General features: G+C 45.9%; 1 protein-coding gene across 1 annotated transcript in view; it reads right to left on the reverse strand.

The window, feature by feature from the left end:
- The window catches only part of ZFAND5 (zinc finger AN1-type containing 5), a 12437-nt gene extending 7993 nt beyond the window's left edge, over positions 1-4444 (reverse strand). Inside the window, exon 1 of the mRNA XM_072992215.2 lies at positions 3909-4444. The gene's annotated coding sequence lies outside the window, so the exon portion shown is untranslated. The remainder of the gene's footprint in view (positions 1-3908) is intronic.
- Positions 4445-6000: the final 1556 nt, after the last annotated feature.

The raw sequence follows: 6000 nt of genomic DNA on the forward strand, positions 1-6000 counted from the left end.
TACTGTAAATGTAACCTCAGTATTTCACAATTATTTTCTAGTCTGAATCCAAAACTATAGGGCAGATGTACAAACTAGGATAACTGTGTCCATAAAAAGTAGTACATCATCTTTCAATGTGTGCTGTAGTTTAGGGATTATACAGGTTCACACGATACACTAGTTTCTTTTTTATATGTACTTAGCTGACTGAGAACATCACATGTTTAAATGCTTCAATATAAAAGTTACTAGTTTGATAAGATCAAGATTATTCAGTTTAGGAGTTTTACTTGGAGCAGGTCTGTTGAAAAAGTGCTGGATTAATATTCATTATGACAAGTTATTTGATGAAAACTCTGCTAAATGCTATGACATAGCAAGCAAGCTACACACATCTTCCTAACTGCAGGATTCCCCTTGTCTTTGCATGATGTTGTTAGCTGAAGCTTAACAACATAAACAATTCAATTTTGTTAGTGAATAAGGTAAGCAAAGCTGAGGCAAAGAGGCTGATATAGCATCCAAATCCTCTCTTTCCCAGGGGTTTATTTTAACTGGCCCACATAGTGGCCCAGTAGAAAAATACCACAAGAAGACCCGGCACACTGGAAAACTATAAAATAAAAAGTACATGTTTTGTTTATTTCAGTTTAGTATCTGGGAATGTAAGAAACTGCTTTATAGCAAGCTAGACTGATAGATATAGTTGAATAATATTAACAATGATTGGCAATTGATCTCCAGACTTTTAAACAGAAGTCTTTTCAAACCTATCTGGACTCAAACTGGGCATTCTACACTGCAAAGCATGTACATTACCAGTGAATTTTATATATTTATTCAATTTATATACCACATAAATCTTCTCAGTATTGCAATAATTTTTATACCAAATCTTAGACTCAGAACTGCCTCAAACACCTTCCTTCAAAATGGCACAAGAGATGGGACTAAAATGTACACACAATGGATCACTGTTCCGGAATGATTATTCATAGTATTTTAAATACATATTCAAAGCATACAGAAAAAAGGATTTGTTCCATTTATAGCTAAATGATAGATGGACTTGCCCAACAATTCTCAGTGAAAGCAGTCTGCAGCTTAAGAAACATGTTTGGTAGAGGATAGCTAATGACATTACAGTATATTAGTTCTACAAAAGTAACCTATTTAGAACAAAGATAGATTAGCTATCCTCAATAAACGGTATCAAAATGCCAAATCATGCCATTTTCCCTCTAGTTAAAACTCTGAAATGACATCATTGCTATCGTTACAGCAGGAAAAAACAGCAGTACTGTATCTGCAAATGATTATAGCAAGAAAAGCACAAACCATACATGGCTGAACAAAAGTCTACACTAGAAGTCAGCTTTTGGTTTCAGACAGTCCATTATGCCAGTTGGGGCTAAAACTTCATAATGTCATGTTATCTACTACCACAGCTCACATGTTCAGATTTTCACTGGAATGCAAGATCCTAATACCATCACATGTGTGTCCGCTTGCTTTAATATTTCTCAGAAGCTAAGGTCACATGGGTGAATGCATTAGCTTCCGCTTGTCACAAGGCTGCAATGTGACAGGCTGAGCTAGAGGCTCAGACAAACCCTCGTCAACAGGAGCCTCTGAAATCAGCTTCTATTTATATCTCAAAAGGCAGCCCAGCTCTGGTACAGCCCACAGTACTGAAACAGCAAAATTTATATATTCACGACAACAGGAAAATTAGAATACCAATGAATGTGACTACAGGATTCTGAAAGAATAAAAAAAGCAGACTGGAAACTAGTCAATTTATCGAAATAATGTAGCTGCAATTATTTTCCATTTTAACTCTGAGCAAGACCAGTGGGAACAATACGTAAAGAGTAACTAAGGGCTCACAGTGTACCCAGTGTTGTGTAGTGGATACAGTGAGGGATTAGGACTCTGGAAAACAGGGCCATGGAAACTCACTGGGGGAGTGGAACTGATAAAACCACTCCTTAAACACCATACAGTACTTACCTTGAAAACCCTGTCAGGGTCGCACCAAGCACATACCAGCAAGGGCCCACAGGACTTTTGTTCTGCCCTTACAATACACACTCCAATGCTATCAATGCCCTTTAATTACCATTTATTTTGATTCCTATTTTTAAAGATGGTATAACCTAAAGCAAAAAACTCCCTTGTTAAACCCAGCCATTTGTACTTATACAATAGAAGGGCTTCATAAGAACTCCACTGGCGCTTGCACAAAAGTCAAAGCTTCAGAATGAACCAATAATGACTCTGTCTAAAACACCAATTCAATTACATGGCCAGAAAGGCTTTATCAAAATGCTTTTTCTTTCTTTCTTTCTTTCTTTCTTTCTTTCTTTCTTTCTTTCTTTCTTTCTTTCTTTCTTTCTTTCTTTCTTTTCTTTCTACCATTGCAGTTTATGCATGTTTACAGGGCAACCCTGAAAGATTTATAAAAAAGAAGTAACTAGAAGTAAATTTTAGAGAAAATCTTAGGACCACCGTTATACCTACTTATTGGTTAACACGTTTTTAAAGCAGAATTTATAAAGAGAACAAAGCCAGAATGGATTAACAACTCCAAGAGACTAAAAGGAAAATGGGATAAAATTGACTGCCGGCTTACATAGCTTTTTATCCAAGTATTTATTTTTATAAGGCATACACTGTAAATCATCTCAGCAAAACTAGAATATGTTTAGAAAGCAAACAGCAGTGCCTGAGGTTGCAGCAAATTCCAAAACTGGAGCGGGGGGGGGGGTAAAATAAAAGAGAACAAAAAAAAAAACCGGCGATAAAAAGACGTTTGGTAGTGGCACAACTGAGACCAGCCAAGTGGGAGAGACAAAGAGGAAGAAGCTGCCAGCCAGCCGTTCAGAGCACAGAGCGGGTAGGCGGGGAGGAGCGCCAAGGACTCGGGGACATAAAAGGCGCTGAAGAAAAAAGAGAAAATGGCAGGCGGTGATAGTTGAGGCGGACTTTCAGCACACAGCTACCGGGGCGGGAGAAGGCAGACTGAGAAAAGAGGCAGGGGCCAGGCTCGATCCCGCTTCTTACTCCTCCCTCTTTCCCCGATCTCTATCCACCCAGCTGACAAACACACACCGAGGCCTGGGGGCCTCGTGAAAGAAAAACCACTGAGTCATGGCAAGGCCAAGCCTGTCTCGGGAAGCCCTACGAAGACGACAACCATCATCATCATCATCGCCGCCACCACCCTCTCTAGGTCAACCCATCGAAGCGCAAGCGCGCGCAAATACACAAAAGGGGCCAAACCTCCCTTTCTCCTCCCCCCTGTTCAGGCGCGGGAGGGGCGGCTTATACGGGGGGGAAAGGGGGGGGGAAGAAGCGAAGCCAAAAACCCCACGCAAAGCTGGGACGAGGCGGAAGCCCATTGTCTCCTTCCACTTCTTTGTTTCCCCCTTCCCTCTCTACATCCTCTTCTCGGTTGGTCTTTTAATTATGGAGAAACCTTCCCCCATTTCTTCTGCCCCCACACTTCGGAATAGCAAGTTATTTGGGGGGGGGGTTCGGGGGAGGAAAGGACACGAGATCCCCCCCATACACACACTCCTGAAGAGGAAGCCGAATGGCCACCGCGGCCCTTTGTCCTCCTTTTTTCCGCCCCCTTCCCCCCTTCCTTGCTGAGGAAAGGAGGCCAAGGCGACCCCCCCCAACCGCCTGCCGTTCCCTCTCACACGAAACCTTCCCGACTCCCACACGTTGAAGCGAGGACCCTCCATAAACCCTCGCCCACGCTCGCCTTTCCCCGCCATGCTGTATGAAAAAAGGGAGAGAAGACAAAGGACGCCGTTTTCCACCCTCTCCCCCACCCCTGCCTCGGCCCGATATTATCCCCGAAGAGAGCGGGCGGAGGAAGAAACGAGAAGGAAGGCTCCACTCGCCTCCCCACTTACCCGCTCGTTGGGGGTCTGGGCGAGAGTCCTACGTGCCGGCGAAAGGGACAAAAGAAAGGGGAAGGGAGGCGCCGCTGTCCCGGGGTCTAGTGGGGGAAAAGGGTCCCGGAGCCGCTACAGCAGCTGCTGCCGCCGCCGCGACTGCTTCCTTCCTTTGTTCCAACAGCAAGAGGAGGAGGAGGAGTTGTTGCTGGCGCTCCTGCGCGGGGAGAGCTACGCCACGGGGGGAGGAGGAAGAGGAGGAGGAGGGAGAACAAGAGGAAGATGGTTTCTTGCCGCGCGCTGGTGCTGGTGTAATGGCGGCCGTAACGCTGCTGCTGCCGCTACCGCCGCCGCGAGCCTCCGGGGCCTGTTAGACTAGCCTCGCGCGCTCAAACGGCCACTTGCCGGGCGGGAGGAGCGCCCGCTGGCGTCGGCAGCCGAGACGCTCTGAACCGAGGGAGGGAGGGAGGCAGAGAACCAGGCCGCCCGGCTGCTTAAAACCGTGCCGACTCGCGCGAGCGCGCTCGCTCTGCCCTGATGGGAACCACTTACTGAGGAGGAAGGGTGGGCGGGGGGAGAGAGAGAGAGGGAAGGAGGAGGAGGAAGGGCAGCCTAATACGTCATCACGCCAACCCCTCCCTTCCTCCTTCTCCCCCTGCTCCTCGCGCAACGGGGAAGAAGAGGCTGGCGGAGGGGAAGGGAGACGTGGGCGAAGAGCGACCGCGCAAGCGCCGCCTCATAGTGAGCGGTCACCGCCGACGTCACTGTCGTCCCCCCCCACCGTGTTTTCTTCCTTCTCCCAGCCAGCCGGCCCCGCCCTCAAGGCCCGTGAAAAAAGAGGACGGGAGGGATTGTAGTGAGGTGGTGTGTGTGACAAACCCAGACCTACTGGGATATGTCACACAGTTACACTAAGCTGCCACCAACCATTCCCTTTAAGAAGTCACACAGACCAGGGATGGATTTTTAAACAATAAAAAGAATAAGGTTTATTTTAAATACACACAGGGAAAAATAAACAATCAGGTAAATAAGATAAAGTAACGTGGCTTATTCTCACTCATACAAGCATACAGTTTGGTTCACACAGAACCCTTAACTTGAAGCACAGACCCTGAACCTATCAGTTCTGGCTAACCAACAGACACCTGAACCTATCAGGTTGGTACTCTGACACACAGAAGTACCCTGTCTGACACACAGACTCCCACAACAGCTTCTTCTTCCCAGCTGCTGCTTCGTCACATCCCAGTGTCTCCCAGTGTCTCTCTCTCACCACACAGGCATCACATATTTATACAGTACAGCCCCTCCTCCTGATGTCCCGCCTTCCACTCCCCATAGGATGAAACTTTCCCTCCAAACCCATGACAGACAGGTAACATCAGTGCTGTATGTAACACCTCCCCTCTTTATAAGTTGTTTTGTAGGGGGAAAGCTAACGTGCTTTTCACCAAAAAACAACCTGAATAAAACATACAACAACAGTTATACATACCATATAATACCATACTTACTTATACTTACATTCTAAGTTAAACCATAGCAAATAGGCATTTAAACATTTACCATATACATTACATCAATTTACCTTTATTCATACAAACCCAATTCAAAACCAGGTACATTTAACTTTTTGTCATCATTATATACACATAGTCCATGTTTCTTTTCGCCGTCTTCATTCTTCAGGTCTTCTTGATAAGGCGTCAGCAACACAGTTCACTGACCCTCTGACCACTTTCACTTCAAAGTCATAGTCCTGTAGGTTTAAAGCCCACCTCATAAGTTTGCTATTGTGGGTTTTCATTGTCTTTAACCATTGCAATGGTGAATGGTCAGTACACAGAATAAAATGTCTTCCCCAGATGTAAGGCTTGGCCTTCTGGATCGCGTAGACTATGGCCAAACACTCCTTCTCCACGGTTGCCAAATGTCTCTCACCTTTTTGAAGTTTCCTACTCAGGTAGGACACTGGATGCTGGTCACCATTCTCATCCTCCTGGCACAGAACTGCTCCTACCCCGCTGTTAGACGCATCGGTGTAGATGATGAACTCCCGGTCGAAGTCTGGAGCACGCAGGACAGGATAGTTGATTAACGCCTCCTT

This window comes from Pogona vitticeps, chromosome 2 (assembly GCF_051106095.1).
Source record: "Pogona vitticeps strain Pit_001003342236 chromosome 2, PviZW2.1, whole genome shotgun sequence".
Classification (NCBI taxonomy): Eukaryota; Metazoa; Chordata; class Lepidosauria; order Squamata; family Agamidae; genus Pogona; species Pogona vitticeps.